The following is a 23596-nucleotide window of genomic DNA, read 5'->3' on the forward strand; positions in this document are numbered from 1 at the left end:
TTCTTACTGTGAATATTTATATATTTCCCTGAAGATGTAATAATATTGTCACTTAAAGAATGTTATCATAGATCCAGCTGAAAGCTATTATAAAATAGATTGCATATACACCATACTACTTTTTGTACAATCTGGTAATTCCTGACATCTAAAATCCTCTGACCTTAATGGCTTTGAATAAGAAATTGTCAACCTGAACATCCTTATGAAAATAGATTTTGAACAATATAGATAGGTGATCATTGAAAAGTAATGAGCCTAAAACTATGCTTACCATGTATAAGCACTAAATAGATGTTTATTATTGTTAACTTGAATTATTGGTTTCCAAACTGTAAGAGTGTCAACTAGACATCAAACAGGACATCTCAAACTCAACATGTCTAAAACTGAGAAGAATTCACTCCGACTGCCAAAACAAACAAACAAAAACTTCTTCACCTGCATCCTTTCCCATGCCAACTCAGTTATTGCAAATCTAGTCTTCTACTTATTCAGATCGAAGACCTTGGTACCAAACTTGATACACTGATAATATTCATTCTAGAATGCAAAACATTCTAGCATCAGAAAATACCATTGGAATCAGTTGGCTCTAACCACAAAATATATTCAGAACCTGACCACTTTTATTTACTTCTATTCTTAACTCCCTGTTCTAAACAACAGCACTATTTCATCTGGATTCTTGTGATACTTTGTAACTGGCCTGTCGATTCTATTTGATCTTCCCCCAACCACTATATTCTCAACAAGGCAGCTTAGTGATCTTTTTAAAACCTTATTCAAATCATGTCATTCCTCTGAATAAATGTTTGAAAAGGCTCTCAAATTTACTCAGAGTCAAAGCTGTAGTCCACAGTAATCTTTAAGAACCTAGGTTACAACTTTTTCTCTGAAATTACCTGCTAAGATTCTTTCACTTACTTACCGCATTCCAAGCACACAGGCCTTCCTGTTCTTCCAATATACCTGGCAAGTTCTTACCTTTTGGCCTTGTCCTGGCTGTTCCCTAACCTCTGTAACTCTCTTTCCAAAGATGTTTCCATTGTTAAGTTCCCTGTCTCCTTCAAGTATTTGTTCAAAGCACACCTTTATCCTCAAAGTGGATTACTACCCCCTCCCCGCTCCAAACCTAATACTCCAGATTCCTCTTATCCTGCTGTATATATTAATTTTTTCATAACACTTAGCTTTTAACATAATATGTAACTAATTCATTTCTAAAGTTAACTTTTTATTGTCAAACTTCCCCAACAAGGTTATAAATCCACAAAGACAGGGATCATTGTTTTGTCTACTATTGTACCCTAAACACCTAAAACAAAAATAGGCACATAATAATTGCTCAATAAATATTTGTTGAATAAACAAACAGTATTCAATTTTTATATTACTTAAAGAGAGTTTCAAAACTGTAAATAGTTTTTACGAACTTCCAAGAAAGACGTCTTGTTTTCACTTATGAAGATTTTTTTAGTCCTTAAAAATTGTTCTCTATACATCATTACAATCCAATATAGATGTTAACAGAACTGAGAAAAGACTGAAGGAGAGCAATTGCAAATATAGACAATACATTGTACAGTTTCCCAACATAGAGGATATGAAGTAGCTAAAGCATGTGTTTGTTATTCCAAACCAAAGTGTTTTCAACTTAGATGCACATGATAAGGATGCAATGGTATTTCAGGGAGGTTGGAAGAGGGTGAAGTTTTCCTGGAGCATCAGAATCTATCACTTCAGCACTTTTAGGATAATGTAGAAATTAGAATATTAAAAACACAATTGTTGAAACTCAACAATTTGCCAAAATCCAAATTATAACTCTAGAAATAAAGAGTAAAAATATTCATTTGCTCCTTAAAATAGCCTAGTTAATATTTTTTGCTAGTACTGAATATCCTTTTGGGAAGAACTAACACTATATACATTTTCTAGCTAAACAAGTAATAGAACAAGAGATTTGTACACCAAATCCTAACAAAACTTGTAACACATAAGATATAATTAATAAAATATGGCAGTTCATATTTCCCATATACCTAAAAATCATATAGTAGTTTTCATATTTTTTCTTTCCACATGAAATAAATGAAATGATTTTTTTTTCATTTTTTATAGGCTGAAATATGCAAAGAAGGTATTAAATGTTTATTGATTGATTTGACATAGTCCATAAAAATTTACAAATATAACAATAGTAATGTAAATACATAACAAGATACACTAACATTCTATATATGGTTTAATTTCTGTTTCAGTGAAAAATAACTGGCACTCTAAAAATATTGTGCTTGCTCTATCTTAGGGACTGGGATTTTTACAGCCAACAAAAATAGGTCTGGTATCCGGCAAAATGAAGCTTCCAGTCTAGTGGGGGATATATATATATATCCAAAAACAAGGATCTCAATAGAGAATATCAACAGGGTGAAAGGATTGCTATTTTAGAGAAAGTGGTCATGACAAACTTCAAGGAGCTAAAACTTAAGGTGTAAAAAAAATGAATTAGAAGACGCTTGCTATTTGAAGATGGAATGAAGAACATTCCAGGCATGGTATACACCATTTGCAAATGTTCTGAGGCTGAAAGAACTTGGCTTATTCCAAGAACCCAAAGTCATTAGAGTGCCTAAAGCACAGTTGGAAAGATACAGAGAAATGAAATATGCAGAAACTTTCAGACCAGAGTAAGTAATATGGTTTGATTCTAACTATAATGGGAAGTCACTGAAACACTTAACCTGCAAAAAAATATGATGAGATTTATATTTTAAGGTTGCTTTTGCAGATGAATAAAAAAAGGGAGTAAAATGAATAGATGTGGGGAAAGAAGTTTGGATGCTACCAGTAGGGTCTAGGCAAAAGATCATAGTGGTGTGAACTAAATTTATGAATGTAAGATGAGTAACAGAGGATGAGTGGAACATGTATTTTGTATATAAAATCAACAGGATGGCTGATAGATTGCTTGTTTTGGAGAGATCATGGGGACATGCAAAGAAAAAATCAAGATGAGGACTCTGGGATGGATAAATTAATTAGGGAAACAGCAGAGGGGTGATCTCTAAACCCAGGGAAACATGATATCATGGGTTAGAATGTTCTGAGAAAAAAGGAGTGAACTCACGTTGGTACCCAGGGGAACCCAGATATGTGGAGGCTACATGCAGAAAGAGGAGTAAGCAACAAATAGCAAGGCAAATTCAGAGAAATAAGAGGAAAACAAGAAACAGTTGAAATGGAGCAGGACCCCATGGACTGCCCTGCCCGTGTCCTCCACCTGCCTTTTGTCTGTGGAAAAACCTTAGCCAAAGAATAAACAGAGAAGTGAGAAAATGCAGAAACAAAGGAAAACAGTCCAACAAGACTAAATAATAACAGTTTAGTCATTAAGCAAAGTCAAGGACCTTTAGTCCCTTCCTAAGAACTATAGATAATATTCTGAGCCGTATCCTGTGAGCTGTCTTGTAGACACTGAAACCCCCACCAGGTGGAAGAAGTTAACTACATGATGACCAGCCTGTAGCCATGACATAAGCTGCCACAATTCTGAGAACTGGCCTCAAGGAAATGGGAACAAAGCAACCATGGAACTGAAGATTAATTTTACCTAAAACAATGAAGATGACACTGGTCAGACCACCAATGACCACTTTCAAGATGACTGACAGAGCTGATTGTGCTGTTTCTGCATGTAGCCCCCTCCCTCCAACTGTAAAAGCTCTTGCCCTCTGATTGTTGGGGGTGGGGTGTGGACCCGTTGGCCTTTGGACAGGTTGCCAGCATCCAAAATAAAGCATATTTTCCTTTCCACCAACTTGCCTCTTTTTTGGCTTTTGAGCAGTGAGCAGACAGACCCCACTTCCAGTTACACAGTAATATAAGTGATGCTCCCCCTCCCTTCCTAATCCAACCCCAAACAGTTTTTCAAACAAGAAATTAGTCTGGGGTAGTAGATCATAGTTTAAAGCTGCTGTGGCTAATCTATGGAAAGCTTGGTGACAGTATGATAATAATAGTATGGAGAAGCAGGATTAACAGAAAAGAAGACTTTGAGAATGAGATAAGGGATGATCTGATCAAAAGTGGAGGAAGTACCCTTTGTCAGTAAAAAAAAAAAAGGTTTTGTCATTGTAAGAATAGGTAAAAGAGAGAAAATGGCAGTTCATCCATATACAAGCTTGTAAATGGAGCAATATTTATTGCTGAAACTGCACATCACATTCACTCAGGCATTTATGCTAGATATAGACAATGTTTTTCCTCTGCAATTGGCATAATTTTATTAGATTGGAGCTCATTAAGAAGTTACTTTCTTTTGCCTTTAAAATTTCACACTTTATCAGTAATCCTATTCTTCTGCAAAGGGAAATTTTAGACATTTAGATCAATGCTTAAGTCAAAATGTTCTTTTATTAAGTTACAGTACATTGTATAGTTCATTATAGAATACAAGATATATTATGAGAAATTGGTAATGCATTTCAGATGTGATGACTTTTATTTTTCTTAAAATTTCTGCATGTTAAAAAATTCTGGGGGGCACTTTCAAGATGGAAGAGGAGTAAGAGGTGGAGATCACCTTCCTTCCCACAAATACATCAAAACTATATCTACATGTGGAACACAAGGCCTAAGAACTCCTACTGAACACTGGCAGAAGACCTCAGACTTCCCAAAAGGCAAGAAAATCCCCTACCTGGGTAGGGCAAAAGAAAAAAGGAAAAACAGAGACAAAAGAATAGGGACAGAACCTGCACCTCAGGGAGGGAGCTGTGAAGGAGGAAAAGTTTCCACACACTAGGAAGCCCCTTCACTGATGGAGACAAGGAGTGGGCAGGGGGGAAGCTCCAGAGCCACGGAGGAGAGCACAGCAACAGGGGTACAGAGGGCAAAGCGGAGAGATTCTGCACAGGGGATTGGTGCTGACCAGCACTCACCAGCCCGAAAGGCTTGTCTGTTCACCCGCCAGGGCGGGTGGGGGCTGGGAGCTAAGGCTCTGGCTTCGGAGTTCAGATCCCAGGGAGAGGACTGGGGTTGGCTGCGTGAACACAGCCTGAAGGGGGTTAGTGCGCCACAGCTAGCCAAGAGGGAGTCTGGGAAAAACTCTAGACCTGCCTAAGAGGCAAGAGACCATTGTTTCGGGGTGCGTGAGAAGAGGGAATTCAGAGCACCGCCTAAACGAGCTCCAGAGATGGGCATGAGCCATGGTTATCAGCACAGACCCCAGAGATGGGCATGAAACGCTAAGGCTGCTGCTATAGCCACCAAGAAGACTGTGATCAAGCACAGGTCACTATCCACACCTCCCCTCCCAGGAGCCTGTGCAACCCGCCACTGCCAGGGTTCCGTGATCGAGGTACAACTTCCCTGGGAGAACACAAGGCATGCCTCAGGGTGTTGCAATGCCACACTGGCCTCTGCCACTGCAGACTTGCCCTGCATTCCGTATCCCTCCCTCTCCCTGGCCTGAGTGAGCCAGAGCCCCCTAATCAGCCACTCCTTTAACCCCGTCCTGTTTGGGAGGGGAACAGATGCCCGCAGGCGACCTACATGCAGAGGCGGGGCCAAATCCAAAGCTGAACCCCAGGAGCTGTGTGAACAAAGAAGAGAAAGAGAAATCTCTCCCAGCAGCCTCAGGAGCAGTGGTTTAAATCTCCACAGTCAACTTGATGTACCCTGCATCTGTGGAATACCTGAATAGACAATGAATCATCCCAAAATTGAGGTGGTAGACTTTGGGAGCAACTGTAGACTTGGGGTTTGCTTTCTGCATCTAATTAGTTTCTGGCTTTATGTTTATCTTAGTTTAGTATTTAGAGCTTATTATCATTGGTAGATTTGTATATTGATTTGGTTGCTCACTTCCTTTTTTATTTATATATATATATATATATATATCTATTTTATCCTTTTTCTCCTTTTGTGACTGTGTATGTGTATGCTTCTTTGTGTGATTTTGTCTGTATAGCTTTGCTTTTCCCTTTTGGCCTAGGGTTCTGACTGTCCTTTTTTTTTTTTTTTTCTTTTTAATATAGTTTTTAGCACTTGTTATCACTGGTGGATTTGTTTTTTGGTTTGATTGCTGTCTTTCATTCTTTCTTTTCTTTTATTACTTATTCATTTTTTTAATTACGTGTAAGATAATCTCACTTGCTATAACAGAAATAAATTATTCTTTTTCTACTATTAAATGTTATGTGAATAATTAGTGCTAGAAAATTTAACTAATGAATAAAATCAGATTTTGCTATTCCAAAGTTTATTTTGTCAATGAAAGATGTGCACTGTATGGCACTAGAATCCAGATTATTCTGAGAAATTCTGATAGCTTTCAGAATGTGGGTTAGATGTGGATAACTGCTTTTTTAAAGTGGGATTTAAAGCAATATGTCTTTCATAATTTCAGAGGTACTTGCAGAGTAGCAAACAATGTTTGGCCTTCTTTTAATTTCTGCATCTTCAGTTCCTCCCCATGTAAAGATTTTCCTACCAACATATTGACAGACCATGTAAAATATATACCTATGATTTGTGAGCAGCTTAATAACTTTAGACTTTATTTCCACATGATGTAACCAGTGATTTAAATTATGGAATTTTTAGTCCATTCCATAAATTTATGCATTTCTTTCTTGAATCAAAGAGATATGGAGTTCCCCAAAGATGAATACATGCTGTTAAGCCCATTTTTATTTTTATTTGAAGACATCTCATAGACTACCACTACAATATGATATTTAAATAATGATAAATTGTGACAGAATTTCAATGAGATACAGAAAAAATTGTTCAGGGCACATTATATGTATTTTCAATTATTGCATTTCTTACGTATGAGTCATGAAGCTAGGACTGGCTGAAGCTGCAATAGGTGAAAGCGTCATATTTAATCACACTAATAAAATGTATATTCTCAATCACCAGCTTGTTTAAAATACATTTGAAATTCCGAAGAGCTTACTAAGTGAACAAATTAAAATCACTCGGGCTTGGCATATTTAGGATATGATATATAGCACAGTTTACCTCTCAGGCACTCAGTATATATTTCCTCATGACTCTGAAATAGCTTTAAAAAACATATTATTACTTTGAATGTTTAGTATAGGCTTGGCTCAAGAATTAAACTTTGAGATGATGCAGAGCTGAGCGTGAATTAATTCATGTTTGCCAAATATTTGTTCATTAACTGTTCTTAATAAGTAAATTAATCTCAGTTGTCACAGGGAAAAGACTCATCATATATAAGCATCTTTATTACTGAATGCTTGCTTTTACATGGGTTATTATATTAAAAAATGTAAGATCCACTGGAATATATAACTTCCTAAATGTGTGGATAGAGGTTCTTTATGTTAAAATTGACACAGAGAATTTGGGGCTCACAGAATTCTTGAAGTAAATGAGATAAAGCACATACTTTGAATAGCCTGCTGGAGGCTATTCACGATATATGGTGATACTATCGACAATATGTGATCTAGTCATCTGAATTTATTGAACATTGATAATACCTGACTCAGCCCAGTACCTTTACTCCTGTGAGCCTATTACTGGTCAGGACACAGCATAGGATAAGCCACAGACATCCTGGTATCAACTACACCTCGTTGCCTGAGATCCACATTATAATCTATCTCACATTCTGCTTCTTGGTGCTTTTCTCATCCTTTAGAATTCTTATCCTGGCACTCATGTCTTGTTTTTGGTTCTTCTCCTCAGTGATGAGCCACAGTGACTGCTTTATTATAAGGTTGATTCAGGGGTCTCCAGGTTGGTGCCTCATCATCAGTCCGAGCCAAAGACCTTATGACATCTCATTTTTCACTGTATCTCCTCATCATTGTGCTAAGCCAGAATTTATATTATCCCCAAATTATGTATATATTTATAATATGTATAGCTACCATAGACTCTGAAACCAGCCTCTGGACCACTGTCTAGATCATGTATATTTCTCTTGGAAAGAATTGTATGTAACATCATTCAGCATCTGAGTTTTTTTAATTCAGGTTCAGAACCTTATGGAGTCCCAAAATAATGTTTTCAGAAGGACTAGAGTAAGTTTTGTTGTCTAATTTTGCCAGAAAAAAGACGTAAGAACATAAGTTTTTCCGCATATGCAGCCAGGCATTCCTCTCTAAAAAGATTAGATAAAAGTCTCAGCACCTTAGTAGATTGAGTCCCGTGTCCCAGCCTGGCCAGACCTGAATAACACTATGACTTCCCACCTCTTCAATGGCTCTGGAGTTACTCAATTACCATGTTACTAAGAGTTGACACAGAATTCAGTTTAGGACAATAGCAGAATTAGACAACCCGATAAATAAACTAAGGGAAAAAAGTGTACATGAGTATGTGTGTGTGTGTGTGTGTGTGTGTGTTTGTGTGTGGTAAAAGTGGGATCTCCACAATTTCATGGTAGAACTTTTTAATAGAGGCTCACATAATTTTGCAATGTACATATTACTATTCTGTAAAATACTGTGTGAGAAAACATTTTGATGGGAATAAGTTAAATGAAAATAAAAAACCTAAAGGTATTTCAGATATTGTTTCTCTATATAACTACAGTCTCCATATAGAAATTTATTTCTTACCTTATATGGCAATTGACCTCTAAGCCAGAAGCTTTTAATCTTTTCAGAGTGACAAACTCTTTAAATTTGATTCCCAGAAGTAAAAGCACATATCTATAAAACAGAATATTTTGTATATAGTTTCAGTGCGATGTATCCTGCTTGAAGCTCACCTTCAGATTAAGAAACTTTGCCCTGAGAAGAGGTAATAGATTTTTCCCTTCTCAACATGTACCATTCAAGGCACTTGTAAAAGAGATTTTTCCTGTGAGTAAAAGGCAAAATAAAGTTCTCAAGGACACAAAAGAAATAACCTCAGTAGGGGTTAAGGTTTTATTAATGGCTCCATTTCACGTGTGAGGAAATACTCTGATTTCTCTGTTTGGGTCTAAGAGATGTCTCCTGTTTAAAGGCAAGATTTACATAGAAGACCATGTAGAAATCAAGGTGGACCCAGTTTAACAATGGCACTTGGCTTGCATTCTTCAACACACATCACCAGTTAAGGAGAATAAATAGGGATTTGGGGGTGATTTTCTAGTCAAAGAATATGTATTTGGCTGCGCTGCCCATTCTTGGGATTCTGGCAGGGGGCATGGCAGCTCTCAGAAGCTGGGATCATGACACTGACCAAACTTTTCTTTAATTGTGCTTAACTATAGATGTTGCTTCTGTTTCGGTTCTGGCTAGTTCCAAGGATAGAATCTTATATCTCTAGTTTCTGCCTATGGTCCTATTTTATCATAGGTGGATCACTTTAAAATTATCTTGAAACTACATACCCTATTTGCTGTATAATCAGAATCGCCGGCTTTAACAAAGCATCTTCCACATTAGACATTTTAAATACTACAATTTCATCCCAGACTCACATTTATTACAGATCCTGGAAAGCTGTGGTTTCCCTGCTGATTTGCCAGCTATAGATTTGCATGTTTCTATATTGCTTCTTTTTTCAACGAATCTGACATTTAGATCCCACAGACCAAGAACATCATTAGTGTGATTTGGAGCAAAAAACCTTGTGCTTCTAAAATGCAGAAATTGGCTACAATTTTTTCTTCCTTTTGATGGTAGATTGCCTGATATAGATCCATATTTTCCTCCCTGGACTTTGCCATCTTTAGAATCAGAAACAAATGCTCCTATGATGACCGGTATTAGTCACAAGTACTATTTGTAATGTAAGTCCACACTGCATATCCCAAGATATGGGGTTCATTGTTACAAGTGTTTAAATCAACTGATTATAACCCGTTAGTGATATAACAAGAACTTAGCTATTAAAGTTTTTAATTGCCAAAATATTTTTAATACAGAAGTCAAATCCAATTGCAAATGAGAGTTATATGAAAATCACTTAAAATTTTGCTTTATAGTCAAATTTACTAGAACTTTGGTCAATATAATAGGGATCATAATGCCCAACTAAAGGTAACTTCATAATGTAAATTGCATTGGGGAAGATATTACTAAGTTGTATAAAATTGTTTAAGATTTAAAAGTCATATTTTAGATACAGAATTTCCTCTCCTTTATTTCTAATTCAGTGCTCTGTAGAAACTGTGGTTTAAGGCTTTTTCACTTGGACCAGTTACTTTTGGTGACTTATTGTTAAAATAATAAATGGTCAAAAATCTCGATGACCTTCTTGTCCCTGGAACCCTTCTGTAATTGTAATGAACTTTCTAAAACTTTACTTATAAAAGTTTGAATTTTTTGTCTGCTTAGCTCTGTTACCTGAAGTGAATATGTACCTTTCATTAATTTTACAAGGATTAGGATTGTTATCAGTGGTGAAAAAGTTCTTTGTTATTTCTCTTATATTGAATTCTACTATAAATGATAGATTCAGAAACACTAAATATCTGATTTATAACATCAGTTCAAGAGTATTCCAAGATTGTGCTAGCAAGCAATTCTTATCTCATTTCTGCAGTGCTCAAGTATTTGTCTTGAGAAGTTGTAAGTACTTAAAATGGAAATGTAGTAAAAGCTTGTACTATATACTACTACAGCCTGATAGAAAATGAAGAAATAGTGCCAAGTTAGTATCACAAGAACACAAAACGGAGCAAGGTGACAAAGTAATGAGATGTGGATCTGTTGCCTCTTCAGAATGTCAAAGAATTATTAAGATTAGGCTTGTTGAGCCCAAAAGTCATTGCCTTGTTGTTACTATTTGGTAGTTATATGAGTTGCCTCCATGGTAGCAGTGAATTCTCCTGAGTCATAAATATTCAACCGTTCGTGTTAATGAATATGTGGTTGGTGTTAATGAATTTTTTTCTTTATCTTTTCCTTTCTTTAAAAAAAAAAAAAAACACTTTTCAGCTACTGCTATGGGTTAAGTTGTCTCAAAAAAATACTAGTATGACCAAATATAAACTGAAAATTACTAGTGGCATGACTTGGACAAGTTATTTAATCTTCCTCAATTACAGTATCCTCCTCTGCCAAATTGTTTCAATCATAACTTGAAGGGGATTTGTCAGGATTAAATGAGATAACACAGGTGAAAACAATTAGCACTTTTTGACATTGTGGTTATTCAATAAATGTTCTTCCATTCTTGTTTGAGTGATAAATTTTTGGTGAACCTTTAAGTTTATCAGGATTATATATATATGTTCTATACATAATATATATTATATATATACAATGCAAAATAGTGCACACACTTGGAGATTAACATAATTTTCATTTTATAGGGATATTTATGTTAACAGTGGCTGAGATAAAACTAGAGTAACTAATGGATTTTGTTAACTTTGTTGAGAGCTCTTCCATGGACTCAATAAATCTGTTTCCTTACTCAAATAAAATGAGGATAATATTTAATATCATGCAATCAATTAAATATAATTGGAATTAAACACATTAAAGGGATTTTATTTCACTATATTTCCTTTTTAAGCTTATTATTCTCAGTAACTTTTAACCCACTTAGGTATTTAAAGCACAACATTCTATTTAAAACATTTCTGTTTCCAAAATAGAATGTACATATTATACATAACCCAAACTATGAACGTACTTTTCAGATATATAAATGTCCTTCTGAAATAGTTACTGAAATAATAGTTATTAATACTGAAATAATAGTTCTGAAAAATTTAGGTTCAAAACCTTTTTATAGTGGAAAATCCAGAGATTTGGAGTGTAAGAGAGTTTACGATCCAGTTCTACCCCTTATTAGCTGTAGAACTGGAAGCAATTTTCTTTCTCAATTTCTACTTCTACAAAATAGTTCTGCTGTTATTACTATCACTACAAATGATACACACCCTCCTACCCACTATTACCTGCTTCTCTAGGCTATTGTAAAAGCAAAATAAAATGAAAAATATATATGAAAAATGTTTAACCAAATCATGGTGCTTTTCTTGGACCCAGGAGACACAAAAAACGTATTTATTCATATACATACATGTTATATGTTACCAAATATGAGGTCTGTATGAAGATATCGTTACTACTTTTGAAACTGAAAACAAATCTTCAGTGCTATCCCCAGTACTTTTCAATCCCAATGCCCCATCTCCTATTTGTTTCTGATGTCCACTTCAATTATTCGTTAGCCTGTTTTTCACTAGTAAAACACCATTAAGTGTACAGAAAGTGAGTTTCCTTAACTTTTGAGATGTGTGACTGTTCAGATTATTTTGCGATTCTTGACATTTTCTCATCTCCTTTTATCAAAAAATATTTACTATAACTTGAAAGTGAGACTTCAGAAAATCATAACTATACATCAATTGCTTTATCAAATTCAGAAAATTCTATCATTTTCCCTGAATCCTGTATACACGTTACACGTATTATTTTCTTTTGGGAGCCTCATCCAAGAAATTTGGAATCCCGTTAACATTACAAGCTCGGTTATATGACTGTGGAAGTTGTAGAGAGAGAAGTGAAATAAACATTTATTTCTTTATAATGGGTGGCAGCTGATTCAGGACTTCTGGGAAAGATGATATATTAGGAGGGAAAGATACCAATTTAGGCAAAGGTAGTGAAAGACTGAATAATTCTGATAGACATAATTATTACTGAACTTAAAATTACTACAAGTTGAAATTAGAGAGGAAGTGCAGAAAAAAATGCAAGAGTAACAAATTTTTATTAAGTATGTCAGTCCATTAAAGATGTAATGTAGTGTTTAAGAATGTGGTTTCTGTAATCAGGAAAACTGTTCATACTTAGGCTCTGCAACTTACTAGCTATTGACCTTGACTGAGCTGTTTACCTTATCTGTATAGCTCTATTTTCTTACCCATTAAAGGGGAATGAAAACAACAACAGTAATAAAACCTAATTCATAGAATTATTTTGTGGATTAAATTTAAATATCTAAAGCACTCAGAACATGGGATAGGTCTATTCTCCTAACTTTATAGATTAGGACACCAGGATCTGGAAAGGTTAAGAACTTCCTAAATTCATGACAGTCAATAAGTATCAGGACTGGAGTCCATCTGCTTTTAAGTCAATGCTATTTCTACTGTGTAAAAAGAAGCTACGATAATGATAGCTGTAACCTATTACCAATAAGATCGAAATACAAATGAACTATGCCTGAATGAAGGATGAGGGAAGGAGGTTGAAAGGGAAAACAGGTAGACTTGACAGTAGGTCTTATGTAATTAAAAGAACTTGAATTTATAACAACATAGTATTTGATAGATGGATTACAAGATTTTTTGGAAGGCTCGATGACTTATTTTGAGTGTTTGCTGCAGTGGCTTATTTCTCTTTGAGGATGTATCTACAGCCCTCTCTACTTTTCTTCTCACTAACCCACATTCAGTGATTTTCTATGCAACTGCCCCAGCCAAAGATAGCTAAATTTAAAAAAGCTTTTAGCCAAAACACAAGAGACTTTTAACAAACGCTTTTATCACCATAGTCAAAGACACAGTCATTCCTCCCCTGGACTAGTGTAAAGGCCTGATTACTGATGCTCCTTTAGCTTATTCCTCATGTATCAGCCATCATGAATTTTTAAACAGTGTAAATTAAATAATATCTCCCTTTTATCCCCCCAAACCTTCCAAAGTTTCCAAACTTACTTTCAGTGAGACCTAAGCTGCTTACCATGGTCTCCATGGTCATACATGATTAGGCTCCTGCATACCCCTCCCATGTCAATTTGTAATACTATTCTAGTTTATTCAGATCAACCACACTAGACTTTCTTCTTTTGGTCCATGACATGGAAATCATACTTCCACTTTTTGCTACTCCCTTTGCCTGGGATACTCTCCTTTAAGGTCAGGTCTTATCACTTACCTCTATTGGAAATTATTTTCTTCATTCATTTTTTTACTTCCTTATTTATCTACCTCCTCTCTCACTCATATGTAAAATACAATTTAAGCTTTGTGAAAACAGGGATTTGTGTATCATGGTCAGTTCTGCAACCTTATAATTCTCAAGTGATAAGTAAATAAAAAAACATGTTTTCCCTTACATACAGAGATGAATCATCAATATGGCCCACAATTTGGATGGTTTTACTAGTTAATTTTCACTAGTCCATTTTCTTTTGTGTTTCGTTTAGTTTACTATGTGACTGAAAAGAATTACGGGTGTCTCTAGTGATTAGGTATGTACATGAAAAAAGAAAGAATTAAAAACTGAACCTACGTGTTTCTGAGGAATGCAGCTTGGATTTCTGAGGCAATCTATTGAGTGGTTACAAAGGCCTCTTAAACAATTGTATATTCTCGAATCAGTATGCTGTGACTAAGCTACTTGTGATGACAGAGGATTGATTTCCCTCTTATACTTGCCTTCCAAGTTCAAACCCTACCATAAGAAGAAACAATTAGATTCCCTCTAAATGCGATGTTACTGATGAGCTTGTTCCATGGTCAATGGTGGAAATCAATTTTCATTTAAGAACCTACAGTACTTTGCGTTTTTCTGTTTTTGTAGTCTTTATTGATTCTTCTTTCCTTGGAAAGACACTTACCCATTCTGCTGTAGCTAGGCAGTGTTTCCAAAGTCCCACAATAATGGAGTAAAAGTTCCCAGAGAGCTTTCCTAAACTGGCAATATGCCCACTTTTTAATATGTAGATGAAGGCCATTGTATCCATTATGGAACATGGGAGAAGACTTCCATTTAAAAGAAACAGAAACAGTATTGTGGCAAGACTCAATATAAGTTCTTTTGTGGCCTTTCCAGTCACCTTAGGGGCAAGAAAAAGTGGAAAGAATGCTATAATGGATTATAAATTATTGTTTTTAGTCAAGTGTGGCCATTAACTCCTTCAGATCAAAGAAGAGTTTGAAACAATTGACTCTGTCCTTCCCAAGCTGTAAGCTAAGGGTGTTTTGTGTAGTGGGTATTTAGTAGATATTTGCTGACAGGAGGAACAACAATATTCAGCAGTAATTTTTATATCAGTATCGTACACGATGTAGTTCCTGGATTTTGACAAACAAGTTCCTCTGCCTTCTGGGGAATGGCTACTTGTTTAACAGCAAGGTTGTTTTTGGACAGGTGTCTTTCAGATTAGGCAATCTTTCCTTCTTTGTTTACAATGAAGATGACAATAAAAGTGATCTCTTTCACAATAGTTTTCATTAAAAAGTCTTCTCTGGCATGACTTTTCTAATAAACATTTAATAAATTCTCCTTCATGAACAATTCTTGTTTCATGTCTTTTGTAATGGAGGATAATGTACATCATTTAAATTCATGAGTCAGTAGGTGAAAACAACAACAGCAGCATAATTTAACCTCATGATAGAATATAATTATTCCTGATATTTTCCTTTATGACTAACAATAAGCAATGGCTATGTAGCCTAATTTAACAAAAACAGGAAGAAAAAAAGCTGTTTCCAGGATCCAAATGAAAAAACTTGAAATCAAACAAGTTTTTTACTCCAGTACTTTGGCATTGTACCCTGCCAACAAAATTGTATCTTAATTAACTTTTTCTTCATTTTTTAAACAAGTGAATCTAAAATAAAATCACCTAGCTGTGTGTATTTTTTCTGCCCTGTTTTATGAGTTATTTCTGCTAGCCATTCCTTCCCAACTGAAAATTAGAGAACTTTTATTATCTGAATTATGTTATAAAATACTCTTAATTATAAAATAAAAACCTTAACTTGGCAATAAAAGGAGAAAATTATTTTCTTTTTTACATCATGCTTACTAGCACATATTAATTTAGCATTTTTAACAAAAAAAAGACCTTGCTTCTAGTAGCTAATAACTTCCAAAATGAGCTTTAGCTATGTTTATTAATTAGAAATTTATGCTCCATTTTTATTTATAAGTATTGTTCTGTATGTGTTTGACTACTTCATAATCTCAGAAACTTTGTGTGGTCTTTATTTCCTTTGGTTTTTGAGATCTCTTTGCTTTTGTAGCATTACTTGCACTAGCTTAGCAGATGTAGCTTTTACTCTATTGGAGATGCTGAGAGATTTCAGCCTTGCACTCTCTAGTCATTGGAGAGAGAGAATCAGAACTTCCCTAGTTTACTTAAGAAGAAAGTCTTCTGAGTACACAAATATGAATCACCTTGGCACAGCAGCCACACTGTCAAGATTTAATAGATTTCCTAATAGTACTCTCTCTGTAGAATGTTTTTAACTGTGTTATGAATGCTAGTATTTTCTCCCATGGGAACCTGACCCATATACCTGTGATGCTCAGAAGATTCCATTTGCCCTGGGATGCCTGTCAGACTCCTCTAATCCAGCTGTTAGGTCAGGCAAAAAAAAAAAAAAAAAAAGTAAAAAGAAAGAGGGAAGAGCCAAATCGATAATGTCAATCTAAGACATGCTTTCTGTCATCACCTAGATATCTATACTTTCTAGAGTGAAAACACATGAAAATCTATTTTTAAGAGGTTTCATAGGAGATTGGGGAATAATGTGTATATGTGTATATTTAAGTGTGAGTTAATGATAATAATATGTTTCTAGTCATCCACAATGATATCATTATAAGTTTAGTGCTGCTTATTATTTTTACTGGAGCTCTTTATCGAAACAGGAAATTATCACTTAGTTGAACGCCAGATCAAAAGATTTAGAAAGGAAAAATTAGAAGAAAATAATTGTGCCTGATACTTTTTCATTAACTGTGACTTTTTTTTCTACCTGTCTCCCATTCACTTTATTAGTGTGTTTGAAACAGGAGGGAAGAGGGCAGAGGACAACCTTTAAAAGAATGACGTGGAGCGGCTGGGCCCGTGAGCCCAGAGCCTGTGCTCTGCAACAGGAGAGGCCACAACAGTGAGAGGCCCGCGTACCACAAAAAAGAAAAAAAAAAAAGAATGACATAGCCATAGGACATGACAAAAACTGGTTAGAACCAACTAGGTCCAAGATGGCAGAAGATTCGACTTCCAGTAGACCTTGAGCCTCATTATATGCTCATTGTAATATATTAGCATACTAAATAACACACCCACAGGCTGCATGACAATTCAGGGGCTAACCATAAAAGGCCAAAAAGTGGGTGGTGGCCTAATTCCTGGAAATCCCTGCCCCTCCCCCCCCCCCCAAATAGTTGAAACAATCCTCCCACTCATTAGCCTATGAAATTACCCAGCCCATAAAAACTGACCATGTCATATTTCAGGGCCTCTCACCCTCTGAGATGGCCCACACTCTGTCTGTGGAGTGTGTTTCTCCCAAGGCCATTCTTGCCTTTTGAGATGGACCACATTCTGTCTATGGAATGTGTATCTCTCTAAATAAATCTGGTGTGAGGTGATACCTCATTGTAGTTTTGATTTGCATTTCTCTAATGATTAGTGATGTTGAGCATTCTTTCATGTGTTTGTTGGCAATCTGTATATCTTCTTTGGAGAAATGTCTATTTAGGTCTTCTGCCCATTTTTGGATTGGGTTGTTTGTTTTTTTGATATTGAGCTGCATGAGCTGCTTGTAAATTTTGAAGATTAATCCTTTGTCAGTTGCTTCATTTGCAAATATTTTCTCCCATTCTGAGGGTTGTCTTTTTGTCTTGTTTATGTTTCCCTTTGCTGTGAAAAAGCTTTTAAGTTTCATTAAGTCCCATTTGTTTATTTTTGTTTTTATTTCCATTTCTCTAGGAGGTGGGTCAAAAAGGATTTTGCTGTAATTTATGTCATAGAGTGTTCTGCCTATGTTTTCCTCTAACAGTTTTATAGTTTGGAGACTATTTTAATGACCTTCTTAAAAGGAGTTAATCCCTGTTCCCAAATTGTAAGAACTTCTGTCAAGTCTTAAATTAATTTCTCCTTACAAATAGGACAGTGTCATTTGAGGCATGTAATTGTTTATATCTGATTTCTTTTTATCCTTCGGTTATATTTCCCAGGTTGTTCTACACAGCAATCTTTTTTTTAAATTTTTCTGACTGAAAACATAGATATTTTATAGTCAGCTTCCATAAAGAGAAAAATACAGTTGATTTTCTTATGTATATACAATTTCAATTAGAAACAACTGTACTAAGGATAATTGTTCTCATAAAAAATTTATCCAAGTGCTTCCCTGATGGCACAGTGGTTGAGAGTCTGCCTGCCGATGCAGGGGACACGGGTTCGTTCCCCGGTCCGGGAAGATCCCACATGCCACGGAGCGGCTGGGCCTGTGAGCCATGGCCACTGAGCCTGCGCGTCCGGAGCCTGTGCTCTGCAACGGGAGAGGCTGCAACAGTGACAGGCCCACGTACCGCAAAAAAAAAAAAAAAAAAAAAAAAAAAAAAAAAAAAATTTATCCAAGAGAGTAGTCTCATAAAATCTGAACTTTTCCTTCAGAAAATCCTTTTTTAGGATACCCGACCTATGAACCAAAGCAACATTTCTGATAAGCTCTAGAAGCACTAGAACTTAAAAAAATTTATAGTGTCAGAATGTAAAGCAAATAGATTGACAAAAATCCTCCCTTTAAATTATCAGGGTGCTTAGGTGTGTATTGGTACAATCACAATATATTGTAAAAATGATTCTCTCATTGTCTTTTGTAATTGGGTTCTAATCTGTGGGCAGAAGCTGAGTGCTGTATAAAAAATAATCATCAGTTCCTGTAGAATAAGCAAGTGACCTTGATTCCCAGAGTAAGGTACAAGGTTCACTGAGCAAAATATTGGTAATTACTCTGAGTTTACTATTGTTGAAAAGAGTTAATTATTTAATGAGTTTTGAAGTGCTGAACTATGTTTTTTTTTCCTCAGTGAAAAATGTATACATATGGGTAATCAACACATTTTTATTTGCCCGCTGAGGGAAAGAAAACACACACAAAATGTTTTTAATAACTTTTTTAGTCAAAAATATTAAGAGAAAATTATCTCCTAAACTTTCTCTTGTGTTCTTAGATGAATTGAAGTATTGACGACAATTTAAAAAACTTAAAATGCAATTTTCTTTAAGGAATGTACATTTGTTTTTAAAACTGATAATTAAGGGAACTCAAAACATGTATTTAGACTCTTTTTGGTGTTCTGGGATTCTCTGTAAAATTTCTCATCAGAAGTGTAACCGTGTGCTACCCATGTAACCATGTGTCTTTTTTTCCAAACTAATATTTCCTTATTTTATTGTTTAAAATATTACTTTTTTAGAAACAATAGAGCAGGGCAGTTAATAGAAAACAAGCTTTGTGTTTTTTTTTTTTAAATAGGGGATTTACATTTTATCATTTAAAAATATTTCTAAGTTAATAAAGTTAGGAGATGAAACATCTTAGCCAAGTGGATTTTTCATTCAGCAATGAATTTAGATATAACACATGCTGTGACCTTTGAATTAAAAATGGAAAACTTAATTTGTTTATATGGAGAAAAGCAATAATTCTATTTGAAACTTAAAGAAAGGCATTACCAGAATACAAATTTAGAATTATGAAAGAGGTTGTTTGAAATTTATTATTCTGAAAAATTTTGTGCCATTGTCCTAGTTCTTTATTAAAATTTATTATTCTGAAATATTTTCTGCCATTGTCCAGGTTCTTTATTAAAATTTATTTTCATACCTAGTTGCATGGATAATCCATATGTCATACTTTAAAAAAAAATAAAAGGAAGTAGCATATGAATTAAGAAAGCTAAATTGGTTGGGTATGTTTAAAGACTAGTTAGTAATGAAAACCCTGAATAACTTATAATATTTAATTTTACCTTTTGATGTCTTCCACACATGTGAGAGATTGATTTTGTGTTTGAAGTTTGGTCTTTTTGAACAAAATCTTATTTATTTTTACCTTTTTATGATTGTTCATCAAAAGATAGCCTTTTGTTCATCATGTGATTTTTCTTCCATTCTATGTCAATGAATAATAAAGTTCAGACTTTTTTTTTTTTTTTTTTTTTCAGTACGCGGGCCTCTCACTGTTGTGGCTTCTCCCATTGCGGCACACAGGCTCCGGACGCGCAGGCTCAGTGGCCATGGCTCACGGGCCCAGCCACTCCGCAGCACGTGGGATCTTCCCGGACCGGGGCACGAACCCGTGTCCCCTGCATCGGCAGGTGGACTCTCAACCACTCTGCCACCAGGGAAGCCCCAGACTTTTAAAGTAAGAAACTGTCTATATGTTATTCTAGAAGGTGGAACCTCAATGCCAGCCTCTCTCTCTGTATGTTTTGTTCACTTTCTACCAGTGCTTCATTAAGTTAGGCTCTGAATGGGAGGCAATTTAAGAGGGGGTTCCCATGATCCCCACCTGCTGGTGTTCACCCACCTGTATCGTTATTTCCTTGATTGTGGCCAGGGCCTATGGCTTGCTTCTAAATGTGAAATATCACAGGGGTACAAAACTTCATTCCCATTATTACATTATATTATGTAAGACTCTGCCTTGCTATCAGACTCAATCTAGAGGTTGTCTCTTTCATATCTGCCTTTTAAGAAGAAGCTGCCAGAAGTACTTTAGATACAAGGAACTGAATAAAGCTGATGACCACATGAGCAGGGAAGTGTATCCTTCCCTAGTCCAGCCTCTACTGAAATATATTTGAGATATAATATTGTGTAAATTTAAAGTGCACAAGATGTTGATTTGGTACATTTTTATATTGTAATATGATTGCCTTTGTAGCTATATTTAGCACTTCCAACAAATCACATAATTTTCATTTCTTTTTTGTCATTGGAATAATTAAGATTTAGTCTTTTAGCAAGTTTGATTGTTATAATATAATATTGTTGTCTATATTCACTATACTGAACATTAGTTCTCTAGTACTTATTTACTACTCCTTTCAAGTTTGTAACCTTAAACAACATCTCTCCTACCACCCAACCCCTTGTAACCACTATTTTGCTTTCTGTTTTTATGAGTTTGGCTTTTTAGATTCCACATATAAATGATAGCAGCAAGTATTTGTATTTCTGTCTGACGTCACACTTAGCATAATATCCTTAAGGTCCCTTCATGTTGTCACAAATGGCAAGATTTCCTTCTTTCTCATGGCTGAGTAATATTCCATTGTATATATACACTACATTGTCTTTCTGTATTCATCCATTGATGGGCACTTAGGTTGTTTCCACATCTTAGTTATTGTGAATAGAGCTTAAAGCTGCAATATACAGGGGAGTACATAGATCTCTTCATTAGCCTGTTTTCATTCCCTTTGGATATTTATTCAGAAATGGAATTGTGGGCTCCCTAATCCAGCCTCTGGAGGAGAACCCAGCCCTGGCTGATGCTCTGCAGCCTTGTGAAACACTAAGCAGAAGAATCAGATAAGCTATGCCTGGATTTCGGACCCTCAGAAAGAGTAAGATAACACGTGTGTTGTTTTAAACTGCCAAATTTTAGGGATTATTTACAAAACCAGGAAAACTACAGGGTTATTTAGGATTATGATCTCTAGAAGAAGCTTTTCTTCTCTTTCTTGTTAATCGCCATGATAATCACCTAAACATATACTTGTGTATAGTGTGCCTTTAGGGGCTTTTAAAACAGAGAGGAGAACAAATAAAATTCAGTTAATAGGAGATGACTAGCTCATATAAATGGTAAATGAGTTCTAGGATGTTACTTATTCTTTGAAATAAGCAAGTAGTCTCATACATTCTGTAAGGAATGATGATTTCATCATTTCTACATTTCCTTCTACATTTTCCCTTGGCCCTTCCTGACACAACACTAAGACAATTATACAAACTAATTAATAATAAAATAATTATTTATTTTGGTGAAAAATTATTTTGTCAAGTTGGTTTAAAATGTATGGTTTGTTGAAAATTTATGTCCACATTAAACCCTGCACCTGGATGTTTATTGGCACTTTTATTCATAATTACCAAAACTTGGAAGCAACCATGATGGCCTTCAGTGGGTGAATGGATAAGTACACAGGAGTACATTCATACTATGAAATGTTATTCTGTGCTAAAACAAAATGAGTTATGAAGCCATGAGACGACATGGAGGAATCTTAATTGCATATTATTAAGTGGAAGAAGCCAATCTGAAGAGGCTACATACTGTATGATTCCAGCTACATGACATTCTGGAAAAGGCAAAACTATGGAAACAATAAAAAGATCATTGGTTGTCAGGGTTTTGGGGCATGGGAAGGATAAATAGGTGGAGCACAGAAGATTTCTAGGGCAGTGAAAATACTATACTCTGTATGATACTGTAATGATGGATACATGCCATTATACATTTGTCCAAACACATGGAATGAACAACACCAAAAGTGAATCCTAAGGTAAACGATTTACGGACTTTGGGTGATTATGATGTATGGTGTAGGTTCATCCTTGGTAACAAATGTACAATTCCGGTGAGTGATGTTGATAATAGGCAGGCTACACATGTTGAGGCAGAAATATATGGGTAATCTCTGGACATTCCCTTCAATTTTGCTGTGATCTAAAAATGCTCTAAAAAATAAAGTCTTAATAAAATAATTTTTAAATTTAATATTAAAAAACATTTAAAAGTAATTTCCTAATCTATTTTAAATATTAGAATATATTTTTCATATGTTATATAACAATATCTAAGGCAAAGCAACGTAGTGTGTAGAATTTATGTATTTAAAGCTAACAAAGACATTGGGAAATACTTTATTTTGAAACTTTATAATATAAGGGCTTGTAAAATTTGTCATTGTTACAAAAATCAATAGTAAGAAGTCATTTTGTATAGACCTAGTCCCTGCTTTTTCTTTTGTGAAAATAGCACAATGTTTGCACGTTACTGTTTTTCTCCTGTGTTTGCAGTGAAAACAACAATAACAAAACACTGGAATTAATTGAAACATGAGAGTTGTAATGATACACCAAAAATAATTTTATTAATTCTGTTAGGAAGTCACTGGTGTTTGTTTGTGTTTTAAGAAGTTCAATTTTTGTTCTTGAAGAAAACTGGCCATTAACATTGCTTTGTAAGTCCATTAAATTGATTCTGTGCAATACTAGTATCTGCTCAACTGTAACAACAGACTTGTGATTTTGAAAAACATGATTTTGGGTGAAGGCGGAGATCCCGGCCTTGGGGACCCCTGTTGCCTGAAGCGGAATCGGGTTTGTACCGTGGCGAGCCGGAGCCTATGGAGGTGGAGGAGGGCGAGCTAGAGGTCGTGCAGGTTCGGCGCTCGCTGAAGGAACTGATCCCGGACACAAGCAAAAGATATGAAAACAAGGCTGGCAGCTTCATCACTGGAATCCGTGTCACCTCCAAGGAAGCAATTGAAAAGAAAGAACAGCTAGCCAAGTGCTTCCATTTTGGATCAGAAGTAAATCTTGCACAGAGAAATGTAGCCTTGGCCCAAGACATGATGAAGAAAGTCATTTAAGTGTCCCAGCCTCTTGGGAGAATGAGGATATTGGAAGAAGCATCTTGATTCCTGCAGTCACAGTAGGTGTCAAGTTATTTCTTCTTATTAATATCAACAGTAATATGGACTTCCCTGGTGGTGCAGTGGTTAAGAATCTGCCTGCCAATGCAGGGAACATGGGTTCAATCCCTGGCTGAGGAAGATCCCACATGCCTCAGAGCAACTAAGCCCGTGTGCCACAACCACTGGGC

The sequence above is a fragment of the Tursiops truncatus genome, chromosome 5 (genome assembly GCF_011762595.2).
Source record: "Tursiops truncatus isolate mTurTru1 chromosome 5, mTurTru1.mat.Y, whole genome shotgun sequence".
Classification (NCBI taxonomy): Eukaryota; Metazoa; Chordata; class Mammalia; order Artiodactyla; family Delphinidae; genus Tursiops; species Tursiops truncatus.